The sequence below is a fragment of the Gorilla gorilla genome, chromosome 6 (assembly GCF_029281585.2).
Source record: "Gorilla gorilla gorilla isolate KB3781 chromosome 6, NHGRI_mGorGor1-v2.1_pri, whole genome shotgun sequence".
Taxonomy (NCBI): domain Eukaryota; kingdom Metazoa; phylum Chordata; class Mammalia; order Primates; family Hominidae; genus Gorilla; species Gorilla gorilla.
In genome coordinates, this window is record NC_073230.2 from 159116087 (window position 1) to 159133863 (window position 17777).

Genomic DNA, 17777 nt, shown 5'->3' on the forward strand with positions numbered 1-17777 from the left:
AAGAGGAATGCCTGCTGGGGGGCTCAGTGAAGATCCCACAGAGGAAAAGTGACTTGGATTTTGTTTTGAGGCTTGTGTAGGATTTAAAAATGTAAGAAGAATGGTTCAAGTTATTTCAAACTGTCCACATTGACTCAGTAAAGGTAAGTGGGAAGAATTCTCACAGCCTGTCTTGGTAAACCAGGCAAGTCAGTCTTACTCCTAGTAAAACAGTTATGCAGAGAAAAATCAGGTTGGATCTTTGAATGCTTGACTGTGGATCTTGGACTTCACCTCACAGTTAATAGGCAGGAATTGGTTCAATAGCCAGTAATTCTTAGCAGGAGGAAAGAGTGTGTCATTTGGATTCTATAGAACCCATTTCACTCTCCATTTGTACTTGCAGATCCAGCTTCAACACAATTTTCTTATGTTCTGAAAGTTCAAGCACAAGCACTTGGGGGATAGTTGGCTGTGTGTTTCTGCCTTGGGTTTTCTAAGACTAACCACCCAGTGAATTCTGCAAAACCCTGTTAAATGATGTTCCTAGCCATGGAGGACCAGGGAAAGCCAAAGGCACAACCGTCTCTGTGAGTAATGATACAGCTGCAGACCCTGATGGGGCGCAGTGCATCATTAATAGAACAGGGCATAAGGATGCATGCTGTCAGAGCTACCCCGTCTATTTTTGTGTGACACGAGGGACTTGTAGCCACTGCATTGATTTGCAATGGTGAACTGTCATTTCCAATAACAACTGTCCATGATAATATTTAAAATAATATTGAAAATTCACTGAATATAATATTTTTAAAGGATGTCATCTTTTAAAAAATATATGTGGATTTTAAAGACAAGTAGATGAGTAGAACACCAACGATTATTGTTAAATTATCCTAAATTTACCTGGGATTGCAATAAAATTAATGTTCCCTAGAAATTGTGAATGGTTGAATTAAAGCATAATAATTGAATGAAAATACCACAAAATTTTTGCTTTTCCACTTTGGCTTTTTGTTTTGTTTTGTTTTGTATTTTTTGAGACTGAGTTTCACTCTTGCTGCCCAGGCTGGAGTACAATGGCGTGATCTCGGCTCATCGCAACCTCCGCCTCCTGTGTTCAAGCAATTCTCCCGCCTCAACTTCTTGAGTAGCTGGGGTTACAGGTATGCACCACCATACCCGGTTAATTTTTTTCGTATTTTTAGTAAAGATGGGGTTTCTCCATGTTGGTCAGGCTGGTCTCGAACTCCCGACCTCAGATGATCCGCCCGCCTTGGCCTCCCAAAGTGCTGGGATTACAGGCGTGAGCCACCGCACCCTGCAACTTTGGCATTGCTAATAACCTATAGGGTTGTCATTAAGTTTTAAAACAGCAAGTAATTTTGTTTATTGCCACCCTGGTTAATCTCCTTCCACTCCTGAGAAAAACAAACAAACAGTGACCTCAATAACCATTTATTTCTGGCACAGCTTTCCCTCTCTCTTTCCAGGTGAAGTTTGTGCAAGTGTGAGTTAAGAGATTTGATGAAATTATTCACCCAGATGTAAGTGTCGGTATGTTATTAATACTTTCTCCAAGAACATGCACATCTTCACCTGGGCTTGCTGCTGCCCCACGTAGTAAGGATGCAACAGTTTGTGGTTCTCTAGAGAGCTTTGCCACCAGTTTTGCAGGGAGAGGGCTTTTAGTGTCTTAGCCATAGTGACATGTAAACAATTGATAATAGAGTTTTTCTTGAGAATGAATTTTTATACAAAGAAAAGGGAGAGGAAGAGAACATTGCTGGCCTTGGAAATCTGAAAAACAGACACAAAACAGGAAAGGAAAGAAAGCAGATTATTTAGTTTACCATCTTCATAATTTAAGGTTAATGTGGTTTTGATATGCCCCCACCAAATCTCGTGTTGAATTGTAATCCCCACTCTTGGAGGCGGGGCCTGGTGGGGGTGTTTATATCATGGGAGTGCATTCCTCATGGATGGCGTGGGCCATCTCTTGGGTGATGAGTGAGCTCTGAGTTCACAAGAGATCTGGTCATGTAGAAGTGTGTGGCACCTGCCTCCCACTCTTTTGCTCTTGCTTTTGCCATGTGAAGTGCCTGCTCCCACTTCACCTTCCTCTGTAAGTAAAAGCTCCCTGAGGCCTCCCCAGAAGCTGGGCACCATGCTTGTACAGCCTTCAGGCTTGTGAGCCAATTGAAACTCTTTTCTTTAAAAATTACCCCATCTCAGGATCTGGGGCAAAGGTACTACAACAATAGATGATGCTGTTGGCAATACCTGCTCGATTCCAGCCAAACTACAATGGAACCTGCCCCTGCCAGGGTTTCAGCAGGGCCAAGCTGGAAGCTGATTTTCCACCCTAGCTCCTGTCCCAGGGAAGCAGGCCATGGGCTCCAGTTTCTCTGCGGTGTCAGCAGGATGCAGAGTAAGCCCACTTCCACCAGGCATCGATGATACAGAATGAGGCAACGCAAGGTAGAGTGGTCCACGTTCTGCTCTCCCTTCCCTCCCATACTGGCCCTGGGCCCAAAGGAGACTGAACAGATACACAGCCCTGGTGCTACATCTCAACAGAGAAGCTGGCTATTAAAAAAAAAAAAAAGAGTAGGCCGGGTGCGGTGGCTCGTGCCTGTAATCCCAACACTTTGGGAGGCCGAGGTGGGCAGATCACGAGATCAGGAGATCGAGAACATCCTGGCCAACATGGTGAAACCCCATCTCTACTAAAAATACAAAAATGAGCTGGGCGTGGTGGCGCATGTTTGCAATCCCAGCTACTCAGGAGGCTGTGGCAGGAGAATCGATTGAACCCAGGAGGCAGAGGTTGCAGTGAGCTGAGATCGCACCACTGCACTCCAGCCTGGAGATAGAGCTAGACTCCGTCTCAAAAAAAAAAAAAAAAGTAAATAGGATTCACAATCTTATCAAAATGTCCAGAATACAATAAAAAACCACTTATCATAGCAAGAACCAGAAAAATCACAAATGAATGAAGAGTCGATTGAGACTCCAACATAAAGATGACTCAGGTGCTGGGATTACCTGCAACGAATTTTAGAATAATTGTCATAAAAATGCTTCAATAAGCAATTATGGGTTCTCTTGAAACAAATGAAAAAAATAGAAAATTCCAGCAAAAGTAGAGCCTAGAATTAAAAATGAAAATCATAAGAATACCTCAAATAAAAGGCTACGCATGGGCTCAATATATCATCTCAATGAAATGGAGGTGACAGAGGATGGAATCTGTGACCTTGAGGATAGCTCAGTGGAATTTGTTCCATCTGAAAAACAGAGAAAACAGTTATAGGGCAGCAGAGTCTCATGGGTCAATAACAAAAGAGCTCACATTTGTATACTTGGAGTCCAAGATAAAACAGAAAAATGTTTAAAGCAGCCAGGGAGAAATGAAACGTTGCTTAAAGGAGAACACCAATTCAAATGGTAGCAGATTTCTCATCTGAAACCATGGAGACCAGAAACGAATGAAGTGCTTTTCCAAGTGCTGAAAGAAAATAATAGTCACCTGCCAGTTCTATACCCACAGAAATTATCCTTCCAGAATGAAAGGGAAATAAAGAGGTTTTCTAGACAAAAGAAAACAAGAAAAATTTGTTGCATAACAAACCTACCCTTACAGAAGGGCTGACGGAAGCATTTTTTTATTTTTGTTTTTTATTTATTTTATTATTATTGTTTTTGAGATGGAGTCTCATTCTGTCGCCCAGGCTGGAGTGCAGTGGCACGATCTGGGCTCACTGCAACCTGTGGCTCCTGGGTTCAAGCCATTCTCCTGTCTCAGCCTCCCAAGTAGCTGGGATTACAGGCGCCGGACACAACACCCAGCTAATTTTCTGTGTTTTTAGTAGAGATGGGGTTTCGCCATGTTGGCCAGGCTCGTCTCGAACTCCTGACCTCAGGTGATCCGCCCGCCTCGGCCTCCCATTGTGCTGGGATTACAGGTGTGAGCCACTGTGCCTGGCCATACCTCATGAGTTTTTAAAAGCGATATTTGATGTTTGAAGCAAAAGTTACTATGCCATGTGAGGGGATGCTCAGTGCATGTAGAAGAAATACCTGAGACATGGATATTTAAAAGATGGGAAGTGGAAAGACACCTAAAGGAAGGGTGATCCTCCACTTTACTCCACGTGATAAGGCCTCACTTCCGGGGACTGTGATGGGTTAGGGTACATGGTGGATCCATTGACACGGAACTCGCAGTGCTCTGCGTGTCGCATGTGCAATGGGGCCAGGGAGCTGCAGGGCTGCCCTGGAGCGGATGAGGGGTGGCCGGAGCTTCGCAGAGGAAATGGGGTAGATTATGTGGGGCTGTCGGTTACATTGAGGCCACTGTAAAGTGACTGGATGTTTTTCTAAATGTAGGTATTTAGTTATTAGAATAAATGAGCAAGAAGTGACAGCATCTGACTTGATTTTTTTTTTTTTTTTTTTGAGACGGAGTCTTGCTCTGTCGCCCAGGCTGGAGTGCAGTGGCGCGATCTCGGCTCACTGCAAGCTCTGCCTCCCGGGTTCACGCCACTCTCCTGCCTCAGCCTCCCGAGTAGCTGGGACCACAGGCGCCCGCCACTACACCCGGCTAATTTTTTGTATTTTTACTAGAGATGGGGTTTCACCGTGTTAGCCAGGATGGTCTTGATCTCCTGACCTCGTGATCAGCCCGCCTCGGCCTCCCAAAGTGCTGGGATTACAGGCTTGAGCCACCGCGCCCGGCCGACTTGAATTTTTAAAATATCACCTTAGCTACTGTGTTGAGATTTCAGTGTGAGGGTTAAGGGCAGGTGCAGTACGACGGATTAGGAGGCTATTTCAGGAATCCAGGCAAGGCCATTGCGAGTGGAGGGGAGAAGCCAGTGGGTTCTGGGGGGATGGTAGTTTCAATACAGAGCCAAAGGAAATCTTGGTGGTGGAAAAGAGGGATCTTTAGGATGGCTCCCGGAAGTTTGGCTTCAGTGGCCACTAATTGAGGTGAAGAAGACTGCGGGAGAGCAGGTGGGGTGGAAGATCAGAAGTCTGGCTAGGGTTCAGATGCCGATTAAGCATCCAAGCAGCTGGATATGTAAACCTAGATTTCAAAAGAGAGCTACAGACTTGGGATAAAAAATTGGATGTAGTTACTATGTGGAGAGTGCTTAAAAGGATGAGATTGGATGCGGTCACCTAGGGAGCAGGTGTCAACTTTACTCATGGAACCATAAAAATGTAAATCTGGACGGAATATCTATAACATCAGCAAACAAGAATGAGGGGCCTCTCTATTTTTTGCTGGTGCACCCCAATTCTCCCTATAGCACCTGGCATATAGTAGTCACTTGATAATATTTACTGAATGAACAGTGACACGTGTGACCTGTCCACCATGACCAGATCAGCATCAGATCTAGAGCAACAGTGGAAATCTTCTCATTTCTAGTTCAATGGTCGTTTACTGTCCCTAACTCTCCTGCCAAATTTAATTCTCAATATCTTACTCGTGTTCAACACTAAATTCTGATTACTTTATTGGTTGTTATTTTTCATAAGCTATTCTTAAACTTATGATGTCTTTAAAACTAAAATTAACTGCGTTTTTTTCCTATTTTAGGAAAAAATGAAGACAGGCTAATTTTGAGATAAATCAAATTTGAAAGAGAGTAAGATTTTTTTAATTTAATAAAAATGCTTTTACCCATTTTATAGAATTATAACAATATTCAACCCTTTTAAAATGTGGCTGCTATAGATTTTCTCTATATCACAAGGAATTCAATACTATATTAGATATTAAAAGCCTAAAAACCTAAAGATTGATGATGGTTTGTGTCTGACAAGTTTTAAAATAATAAGGAAAATAGGTATAGGGAATGTATTGATAATAGAATGTACATTTTCTTAAGTATAGACTAAATTAGATTTAGGATTGTATTAATTCCAAATGAATCATTTTATTAGCACTAGCTTAGAGGAATAATTTCTTCCATACACAGAAAATTACTGTGTATACTCAATATTACTAAGATATAAAAGCCATTAGGTTTTTGTTTATTATCCTTTTTCTGACTTTTCTCCATATAAGTGAGCAGCAATTATCACTTGAATCAACAATATATATTAATTTTTAAAAATAGAAATAAATATAAAGCAAGGTTATAATTTCTATGACCATAGGCTCTAAGAAACCTAACCCTGTGTTTTCCATAGAAACCATAGTCCAGCATTTGCTCTGTTCCCAGCAACTTCATAGAACACAGCTACCATGAATAATGAGAATTGACACCACCTCTTTTTAAGCGCTTTAACTTCGACATTTCAATTTGGTTTAAAATTTTAATCCCTCCGTGTGTGTTTGTGTATGTGTCTCTGTGTGTGTGTGTGTGTGCATGTGTGTGTGTGTGTGTTTGCGATGAAAGAAAATACATACACTAATTCTCCAAAATTCCTATGGGTGACTTAATCAACATGTATTTCTGAAGTTCTTACTTTCATCAGCATTTTCTTAAGTTCTTTGGAGAACATGGACATATAAAGTATTCATTGCCCTGGCTCCAAAATGTGCAATTTAATGCAGCATACATTGCAAACAAATTTATAAGGACTATCCTATTGTAACTAATAAGGGCTACAGGAGCTTACTGGCCTGTCCCTACTCTAAAGACTAAAGTGGGCTAATGAAGGGGCTGCTTGGAGGATGCAGAGGCTGAAAATGGTAAGCATTAGGGCAGGTCAGAGAAAGGGCTGTTTATTTCAGGAAGAATACATGATACTAAGCATACCATAGACATTACGGAAAGTAAATAAAGAGTAGATTTATACTAAAACATTTTAGAGTAATATGATGCAATTTACAGCTAATGGGAAAAGACTGCTAAGTTATTGCTGTGTCATAACTATTTTATTGTGATTTAAAAGCTTTGCATAAAACAATATCCAGTATCTTCAGAACTAATATTTGATCTGAAGTACCTTTCTATTAAAACTTCTCTGACCATCTAATTGTATTAAAAATAACATACTGGGAATAGGATGTATCCTCGAATTAAATTGCTTTTCAATGGCGTTAAGGTAAAATAATGCCTGTGTGTTTATTGTTTTTATGAATATGATATATTGTGTGATATCTGGGCCCAACAGCTGTCTCAATTGTGGATGATATTTATATAAGAGCAAACTTTAAGCAGATGACAACTCTGCAGATTCTGCAGCGGTAAGCCCTTCTTGACTCTTTTCTGCAGGTTGTGGATGAGAGAGCTGCCCCATGGCTGGGCTGTTTTTACGTATACTGGCTGCTTACAGGATATCACGCTGCTGAATGACGTGTACTTCAAGGCCAGCAGAGGGTGGTGGATGTGCCTCTGCCCACGCCGTGTAAAGATGGCGGCAGAGCGGGCCCAACAGCACCCTTGGAGTCTACACAAGAAGATAAAGTCATGCATGGGTAATGTCCTCTGGCTGGTTCTGAAATATATAAAGGCTGCCATTTTTCAGGGACAGAGCAAATTATCTTACACCTCTTTATCCTCTAGAATTTAATTTCAAGTTGCCTAAGTCTGCATAGCTTTCCAGTCTCAGGTGCAAATGGCCCTCAAGTCTCCTGATGTCCACTGAAGCTGTTTGGGGTTTTTGTTTTTACCCGATTTTAATATTTTTTTCTGTGATCCATGCAGAGCTCTAGCATCCTGACTTCTTTAACTAAATTAATACCTTTAATCTGATTGTAGTAAAGTCTTGCTGTAACCTGAGATCCCTTTTCTCTCCCTGGTGACATTGCATCACGCGTCTTTGGTTTTTTGTGGATTGATTTTATTGTTTAGCTCTCAGAGGATGTTCTTATTTCCAAGTAGCTGGAAATTACCAAATACCAATCATAATATCCAGAAGTACAAATTAATAACGGGATAGTAATAAATAGTACAATTTGTACTTATAGTTTATGCCATTTTTCTAAATTACATGTTGATCCTTTTTAGTGGCAAGCGGCCCATCGGTATGGGCTATTGATAATAATTGAAACAATATGCCATGCGATCCCCTCTAACTGTGCAGATGTAATGAAGCATACATCTGCCAGATGGAAGAAGTTACAGTATAGTGTACCCTGACTTGCTGTTGCAGGGTTGCTAAGTACAGTTTTTTTTCGTGGTTTTTTTTTTCCCCAGCATTTTCACTGGTATCATTGGGTATAGACTCAGTCAGTAGGGTACCTAGCAGTCTGAGCTTGAAAACTTGAGAATTAATTTCAACACACCTTTGACTATTCCCTAATGTTCTCCACTTAAATGTGTCATAGTGAAGCCAAGGGTAACTAGGGTTTTGTGATGAAGAACTGTCCTTTCCTGTACCCACCTGCAAACTTGAGTATACATGTTGGGTGTTGAGTGCTAGAGAGAGAGAAATGATTTACCCCTCTTTAGAGATACCCCATATTGATGAGAGTGATGTGCTTGGGCATGGCTTGGAGAACCAGTGGGGTGTTTGGAATGATGGCTTTTGTCCATTTCAACATTGGAACCCTGATCCTATATTATAATAAGAAAGGTAGACACATGGCAGAATCAAGTATAAATTGCTTATCATAACGTTTGTAGTTCTTTGAGATATAAAAAAGCCTCCCAATTGTCCTATAGAACTGATGTTTATTGTTTCTTTTAAATAAACATAAAAATTGACCTTCCCAGTCTTAAAACTTAAACATGTTACATTTGTATTATCTGAGTTCCTTTCTCAGAAAATAAAGGATCAGGCCTCCCAGACAGTATCAAAGAGCGAAACTTACCAGATCATGGCATCTGGACCATGAGACACCAGACTCATCACCTGTGGTGATTACCTAAACCTGCTTCCTGTTGACCAGTTCTTCTTCTTTACCCCTCCCTTATTCCTGCTTTCCCACACTTGGTTACATTTCTTCCTCACTACATACACCCATCATTTCAGTTGCTCAGGCAGGTGGATTTAAGACTGATCTGCCATCTGCTCTCCTACAGCACCCAATTAAAGCTGTCTTCCATGGCAGTACTCGTTATATCAATGACTGGCTTTCGGTGCAGCAAGCAACAGGACCTAGACTGAACCCCTGACATTCAGGTAACAAAACCAATTTCCAGAGGACATAGGCTTACTCTGCTACATTTCCTGTCTTCCTCGAATATGGCATCAAGTTTGAAAGTGGGCCTACAACTTTGATGAGTTGACTTTTATGACATTTAAATAAATATGCATTAAACCAAATTGTCCCCAGGATTTTCCACAAAAATCTCATAATTATAGAGCCTGTGGTGTCTGAGTTCACTTCATTATTTTCCAGGAAAATTTTGAACTAGAAAAAAGAAATTAAAATGCTCCAAAAGTCACAGCGTAAGAACATGTCCTAATTCTCTGTAGATTGTGTGTTTAATGGAAGGAAATGCTCCTTGCTGGGGCGAAGATGCTTCCTAGGGCAATCAGAAATCTGCCAAAAGTTTTGTAGGGGATTTTTTTTTTTTTTTTTTTTTTTTTGCTTTCGAGTTTTTCTCTTATGGAGCAGGATAAATGGATCAGCCTGTTAACAGACTAGGCAGATGCCCAGCATATCTGAACTACATCATTTCTTTAGACTTAGTAGGGTTTTGACTTGAACGCTAGTAGGCTCCCATATGTCTTTCTGAAATCTAGACCTTAGGTGCCCTCTGTGGGGACTGCTGTGTATACCTGGACTCAATACACTTACCTAGTCAGATGAATATAAACTGTCAGTCTTGGATCACCTACCCACTCCCTTCCAGAGTACAGAGTCAAGTTCACTGCAAGGGAGCAGGTTGCCCAGGGAGCCCAGTGCCCCTTGAAAAATGAACAGTGAAGAGATGGCTCTACATATGCAGACTCTTGCTAGTAACTAGCAGGAGAAACCATTTGCAGTGGCATGTCTTTGGAATGATCGTTTGCCAACAGCAAGAGAGAAGTATTTTCACCTTATAGTATAATTTACCCCAAGACACAGCTCCGTCCTTTCTTACCAAGGGTGCATATGTGTACATGAGTGTGTATATCTGAAGTTTACTCATTGATTAAGAAATATTGCAGGTTCTCTAAAGCTTGTATATCTTGGGCTATTACAAATTCTATTTGACTGGGAAAATAATATTTTTAGGAACTCACTCAAAAATGGACACATGCTTTGAAATAGAAATTTAAGTGGTTTCTCCAAGTAACAACAATCATGTGTTCCTTTCTTCCCACCTCTAGAGAAATACACAACAGGGAAACAATGTAGAGATACATGAGAGTCAATTGGTTATCGCTAAGTTGTTTTAAGACCCTACAGAAGCTGCATCCATGTGGCTGCAAAGGACATGATTTCATTTTTTATGACAGTGTAGTATTCCATGGAGTGTACGTACCACATTTTGTTTATCCAGTCCTCCATGGATGGACATCTAGGTTGAGTCCATGTCTTTACTATTGTGAATAGTTCTGCAATGAACATATAGGTACCTGTGTCTTCCTGGTAGAACAATTTATATTCCTTTGGGTATACACCCAGTAATGGGACTGCTGGGCCGAATGGTAGTTCTGTTTTAAGTTCTTTGAGAAATCTCCAAACTGCTTTCCACAGCAGCTGAACTAACTTACATTCCCATCAACAGTGTATAAGCATTCCCTTTCTCTGCAACCTCGTCAATATCTGTTGTTTTTTGACTTTCTTATAATAGCCATTCTAACTGATGTGAGAACTGATGTCAGATGTTAACACAGGAACAGAAAACCAAATACCGTTTATTGTCACTTATAAGTGGGTGTGAAACCCTGAGTATGTGTGGACACAAAGATGGGACCAATAGACACAGAAGCCTACTTGAGGAGGTAGGGTGGGAGTAGGATGAAGTTCCAAAAACTACCTGTTGTCTACTATGCTCACTACCTGCGTGACAAAATCATTTGTACACCAAACCCTAGTGACACATAATTTATACATGAACAAAACTGTGCATGTACCCCCAAACCTAAAATGAAAGTTGTAAAAAAAAAAATAAACACATGTGATGTGGGAGCAGAAAGCAAAAACAAAATTAGTTGGCTTAACTGACATGTAGAGAACATTCCACCCCAAAACAGCAAAATACACAGGCTTCTCAAGTAAACATGGTTCATTTAATAAGAATAATTATATCCTAATATATTAAAAACCTTAATAAACTCAAACCATATGGAGTATATTCTTGAATTGCAATGAAATTAACTACAAATAACTAACAAAAATGATATGATTGTCCCTGAATATTTGGAAATTAAAGTAATTCTAAATACTTATGGAGAAAACTGGGAATACTCAGAAAAATCAAAACATATTTTGTACTAAAACAAAATGAGTACATAACATATCAAAATTATGAGGTAGCTAAAGCAGGACTTTGAGGAAAAATTATAGCATTAAAAAAAGACCTTGCAGAAGGATAATGAGACTGAGGGCTGTTGAGTCGTTAATGGGTAAGGCTGGAAGCCAGAGGGCCTCTGTGCTAGTTTACAAGGAGGCTCATATCTCCTACAGTGGAAGGGAATGACATAGCTCAGACAATTAGGAAGACCTAATTTTTAGAGCTGCAGAGCTCCAGGGACATATGAATGCATGGCTGAGGTCACTGCTCAGGTGAGAAAAGGACTGAGACCAGAGACCGTGGTACAAGGACATATGTCTGGACAGACATGTCTCCTTTCCTGCCAGGCCAATACCAAGAAGGAAATGCTAATATAGCCCATTTGGGAACATGCTGGCCCTGATCAGGGAGGAGGGACTCTATACACCCAAAGAGTTGAATGAATTAGCTGTTTTGTATGAGCAGGAACCAGAGGAGCACTCCTGGGATTAGAAATGGTGCAACCATGTTCCTAGAGCAGCCCTTAGAAACTTGAAAACAGCAATGCCCAATACTCAGCAGAATGGAAATGCCCAAATTGCCCTGTCAGAAGCCAGAGGATATGCTGAAGGAAGCAGAGATTGTATATTATGTCAGACCAAAAGACCCAAGAGAAGGTCATAGTCCAAGAGAAGGAGCAGAAAGCTCACTCTTCACTAAGACCATAACGAATGTGCTGGGAGAGGGGCACCATCATCAATAATAAGTTTGGTGGTGGCTCTTCTGGTGGTTGGAGAGGTAGTCAAAGGAGTCCACTCAACAACATCATGAAGATGATGGAGCTCCATGCCAGGAGAAGCCAGGTTCTGGGGCTTCACCGCTAGACGCCAGGAGGTTAGAGGTGCGACCAAGGGGGTGTGGCCCACAGGGACTTGAGGAGATGGTTATAATAGAGTGTCTGTAGTGGGTAAATGAATAGGCAGCCAAGAAGAATGCTGCTTAACATCTATAACTAGGAAAAAAAGTTAGAACGGAGTATCAGAAAGTCAAGCACAGTCACACTGTTAACAAGTCCAAGTTCCTGCTCAGTTGCCGGACCTCAGCCAAATTTTCAAATTCAGAATCCACTGGCATTATTCCTAGGAAGAAAGACCCTACCATCCCATGGCATATGCTGTGAAAACGCCCTCAATCTTCCTCAAAGGGACCTGTAGCCATTTACTTAGGCTTCTTTATACTGAGAAAAAAAGAATAACAAGCCATTTCAAAGACTACTTAATAAAGGGCCCGAATTGACATTGATTGACCAGAATAAAAATCCAAAGATCCATCATAGCCCAGCTTTGGAGCACAGAGGGCTATGAGAGTTAGGCCAAATTAGAAATTGTGGCTAAAGTCCACCTTTCAGTGGTCTGCTAGGTCCATGAATCTACTCAAAGGTCATTTCTACAATCTCCAAGTACATAATTGGAACTGACATCCTTAGTAATTGTAGTAACCCCCTTATTGGGTTTCTGCAATGTGAGAAAAAAACTGTCATCATGGAGAAAGGCCAAGTGGAAACCTCTGAAATTCCCTCTCACCCCTCTGCCAAAATAGTAAGTAAAAAACAATATTGTATCCTGGGAGAGACAGCAAAGACTTGTGCCACCATTAAAGATCCAACATAAGAATACAGCAAGGGTGATCCCTGTTATGTCTCCATTTAACTCATCAATTTGGCTCCTGCAAAAACTGGACAGATCCTGGAAAAAGACTATTGATGAGCACAGATGAATAAATAATAGCTGTGTTTGCAGACAGATATGGTATAGTTGCTGGAGCAGACAAATATGGCCTCATGTCTATTGCAGGCAACCATTGATTTGATAAATGTGTTTTTCCCATTCTAATTAGCAAAGATGATTAGAAATAATTCATATTCACTTGGAAGGGGCAAAAATATTCACTTACATTTTGCCTCAGGGTCATATTAATTCTCTCACCCTCCTGTATTGTGGTCTCTCCAGCCTTCCCCAGATCCTACTTTAATTTTCCCTAATAAGTCCTTTACTGTCTTCTTTTCAGAATATCTTCACAAACACAATGAGAATCTCAGAAGCTATAGAATGTCTGACACATACAAAAAGAAAGAAAGAAAAGACAAAGAAAAGAAAGAGAAAGAAGAAAGAAAAAGAAAAAGAAAGAAAGAAAGAAAGACAGAGAAAGAAAGAAATCTGAATTCAGGACTAGATCTAAAATAATAAAAATCAAAAACGAATATCTGACCCTATGAACTTAATTTTTGCCTATCAAAGTATTTTTATGTTAGCTTGTTTTCTTTAAAATAAATTGAATAAGTTAAAAGTCAGCATGACCTAGTGAAGACTGTCAACCATGGCTGCATGTTAAAATAACCTAGAGAGCTTTAGAAAGAAAAAACAGCAAGGCCTTTAACCTGCTCCCAGAATTACCGATTTCATGGTCTGGATGAGCTTAGCCATTAGAATTTTGACAAGGAAATGAGTCTCCATTTTCTCCTGTCAGAGAGAAATAATATTTTTTCTCCTGGATGGTCATTATAATGATCTAAGCAGCTAGAATATTCTTGCCCATGGCTTGCTTGCTCATTTCTGCCAAAAATTTTATAAAATATTTGCTTCTCAAAGGTGCCCCACCTGTCACCATAGCAAAGGTTGTGAGCTCCCCCATGACCCTCCTGCCTTGTCCCTGCTGGATTCCTCACCAAGGCACCTTAAAATACCCCATAGAATTAGTATGTTCACTTTGCTCATGGTTCATCTTCCTCTCCTGGCATGTAAGCTCCACAAAATAGGGAATTTTTGACCTTTTGTTCCATGCTGCAATATCTAGGTTAGAAGTTGGCAAACTACAGGCCGTGGGCTAAATATGCTCCAGTGCCTGTTTTTGCAAATAAAGTTGTATTGGAATGCAATCACCCATTGTGTATGTATTGTCTATAACTGTTTTTGCAAATAAAGTTGTATTGGAATGCAATCACCCATTGTGTATATATTGTCTATAACTGTTTTTGTACTGCCCTCAGTTGCAACAGAGGCTGCCTTGTGGCCTGCAAAATCGAAAATATTTATTATCTGGCCCTGTACAGAAAAAAGTTTGCCAATCTTTGGTATAGGAAAGTATCTGGCATGTAGTATATGCTTAATAATATTCTTTCATTTATTCAACAGGGTGTCTAGCACAAAATTAGCACACAAAAATGGTAAATTTTATGTTCTGTTTGATTACAAGTGAGTATGGCCAGATCAGAGAATCAAATCCCTAGAAATTCATAGAGTAAAATGTTCATCCAAATGAATTAAAGTAATTGGAGTAGATAGTTTCTTTACCTTCATATCTTTTTTTGTTTGTTTTGTAGAGGGAAAGGGAAATGATTAGTAAAAGGGAGGTTTCAGTTCCTAATCCTTTTGTTGCTCACTTAATTTTTGTGCTTGTTTGCAAGTTTCAATTAATATCAATCAAAATAATTCTCCCTACTTTGTAAATGGTGTTCAATTGTTACCATGCAAAAGGTGAATTAACCTAGGACAGGGGTTCAGGCCTCTGGCTGCCCCCTAAGCTTCGGGGTCTGCGTGATCATCTTCTGGCAATCTAGAAGGGATGCTGTTTGGAAGCTGTGCTTACCATCATTACGCTGACATTGATTTTTAAATTGTCCATTAGTGTATTCGTAAGGGAGCATATGCTTTTTTTGCTAGAAGCAAAACAGAACTTTATTAACAGAACCCTGACTTTTCCTTTCTTCTTCCACCTTTAAAGCTTGGTCTTTTATGAGATATGGATTTCTTTGCAGTCTGACAAACTTTGTAGACACTTCTCAAAATAAAGTTTATAAATGCTAAAGGAAGAAGGAGAAAGCCATGAGATGACAAAGGCAATAAATTATATTGAAATTGTAGTACTAGAAATTGAAGTTTTTAAGCAAAACTTTAAAAGCAACAAATATTTGATATAATAACTTCTGTGATTCTGTATTTAATGTGGTGGATATAATAACAATTATAATTTCGAAGTCATGCTGAGAGTAAACTTTCAAGATATTTGGAGCCACTGTGAATGTGATATTAAAATACTGAAAGTCATAATTTCTGCTGGTGTGACCGTCACAGGTATTGCTAATGCAACTGTGGCTGCTGCCTGGATGCATAATGGAAGTAGAGGCTAAATTTCAGTTAGCAGAAAAGGAAATCAGATGTAATTTTTCCCTTGTATTCTTTCTAACTCGTTTTCTACTTTAAGCATTAAATTTACTTGTGCACTCTCTAGCCTGTTTCTTCCTCAGAAAGTATCCTCCACCTTTTGCCCATTTAACATTCTGACAAATTTGAGTCCATACATTTTTATTACTCCAAAAGAGGTACCTTTTAAACTGTACCTTTATCAGGAGTTGGAGATCAGCCTGGCCAACATGGTGAAACCCCGTCTCTACTAAAAACACAAAAAATTAGCAGGGCGTGGTGGCACATGCCTATAATCCCAGCTACTTGGGAGGCTGAGGCAGCAGAATTGCTTGAACTGGGGAGGCAGAGGTTGTGGTGAGCAGAGATCACGCCATTACACTCCAGCCTGGGCAACAGAGCAAGACTCCATCTCATAAATAAATAAATAAATAAATAAACTGTACCTTTAGATTCCCAGTGAGATCTTATTTTCCTTCTAAAGAAATTGCTGACAGTGGCCCCTAATGTCATATACTGAAGTACTAGCTCCTGAAATCTTAGCACAGGTGTACTAGGAATTCTACTTATGTTTATAATTAGTCTCGATACACATTAGTCAATTTGGCATAGCTAGTGCACAGTCTGAAAGCTGGTGAGATAGATGTAGAGTTGCAAAATTTTCAATTTATCTATTAGGCAGCAGGAGGCTACAGTTGGCCCTATGCAAAACAATTCATGCAGCATTATGGGAATTTGTCTTTTGCACTGCCTGGCTATCTTGCTTTTATGTGCATTTATTACTAAGAAGTTGTACTCATGGAGTATTGTATTATTATTGTTGATAAAATAATAATGATATTTTGCAGTCACCATGCATCTTTCTTTGTTCCCTGACTTTGTTTGCACAGGAAAATTAAAGAAACAAATTGCCATTTAGTACTTTTCCACCTCTGCAGTAAAAAATTGTCAGGAAAGCACAAGCTCAGAATTATCAATGAGCAGATGCTAACAGGTTATGAAACTATGCAAATCAAAGTACACTTGAACAAATGATCTGAAGTTGCTGCCTTGTCAACTTAGACATAGCTGGTGGAACTCAGTAATGGATGTTAGGGAAAATTTTGAAAATAGAAAGAAATGTCTGTAACATTTTTTTTCTCTAAACCGAGCCTTTTCTGGGTGGGAAGAAGTACTGATAAATTTACAAACTCTGTTTTGCTTACCCAGTGACATTGTCCACCCCTTACATTCTTGCTGCAAGATATCCATTTTCCTTTCTCCCATGAAATGAGATTTTAGGCACATAAACTTATGCTGATCCAGGAGATGTGAGATAAGGTGGGGCTAAGAGTTTCCCAACTGATGTCAGTCGTTAAAACAAAGAAAAAATACTGATAGCAATTTTATATCATGTAAAATAGATGTCCCCTAGGTTTCCATCTACATCTAACATTTTATGATTCTAATATAATCTTACAAAATAATAATAATAAATGGAAAACTGGAGAGCAATGATTATTTGATTAGAGTAGTAGGAAAACACTGAAAATTACTATGTACCAGGATTTCAGATAGGTATTGCAAAATAAGAATAAAAAAGATATCTCGCCCCCAAGGGCTTGAAAGTGAAATAAAAGAGACAAACAACAATCTGTTCATTAAACAACTGTGTGATGAATGCCTTGAGAGAGATAAGTACAGGTTGCTAGAGCAGCAAAGATGTTCAAAGAAGACTTCCTAGTGGGTGTGGTACTTGAAGTAAGATGAGATGTGACGAACTAGAAGGCTCTGTCTAAACGAAGAGAGGTATGGAGGCTTCTTATTTAGAGAAAACAGTAGGAAGGCGGAAGAGATGAGCACATTAAAGAAATGACGATAATTTAATATGGCCACAGGAGTCCACAAACTGTACAGGTGAACATATGTCCCCCATATATTCACCTGTACAATTTAAAGCGAAACATACGTATAATCCAGTGGCGATCTGGGGCCAAGATGTTCTGTGAGTAATAAAGACTGTTCTCTTATCTGGAGACCTCATATTTCCTGTAAGAATCCATCTGTCTGTCTAACTAATCATCATTTCTGTCTATCTTTCTATTTTGTCTATACTTCTTTCTAGCCATGATGCTATTAAGAGAATTGTTGGCCTGGAAAATAGATCTGGAGAAAGTACAATGTTGCCGCTTAGAGAACTACCAAGTTTAAGACAGGTAAAGAAACAGAGAGGATTAAGTAAGAAGTCTCAAATTAATCCCTTTGACGTATCAGAAAGAGACAA

At 39.8% G+C, this 17777-nt stretch overlaps 2 long non-coding RNA genes across 4 annotated transcripts in view; one reads left to right on the plus strand and one right to left on the minus strand.

Annotated features, from left to right (window-relative positions):
* On the plus strand, window positions 1–14115 carry LOC129534651 (uncharacterized). 2 transcript variants are annotated; one of them, XR_008681322.2, is made up of 5 exons: window positions 1–569; window positions 1473–1536; window positions 5591–5639; window positions 7218–7420; window positions 13383–14115. It is a non-coding gene; the product is annotated as an uncharacterized lncRNA (long non-coding RNA). The 2 variants fall into 2 exon arrangements; XR_008681321.1 differs by lacking the exon at window positions 1–569 and having other exon boundaries at window positions 1462–1536.
* Window positions 1422–17777, minus strand: part of LOC115935307 (uncharacterized) — a 27513-nt gene continuing 11157 nt past the window's right edge. For both annotated transcript variants that reach the window (XR_008681318.2, XR_008681320.2), the window contains exons 5-6: window positions 3163–3269; window positions 1422–1779 (exon numbers count right to left, since the gene is read on the minus strand). This is a non-coding gene — a long non-coding RNA (uncharacterized lncRNA). The remainder of the gene's footprint in view (window positions 1780–3162; window positions 3270–17777) is intronic.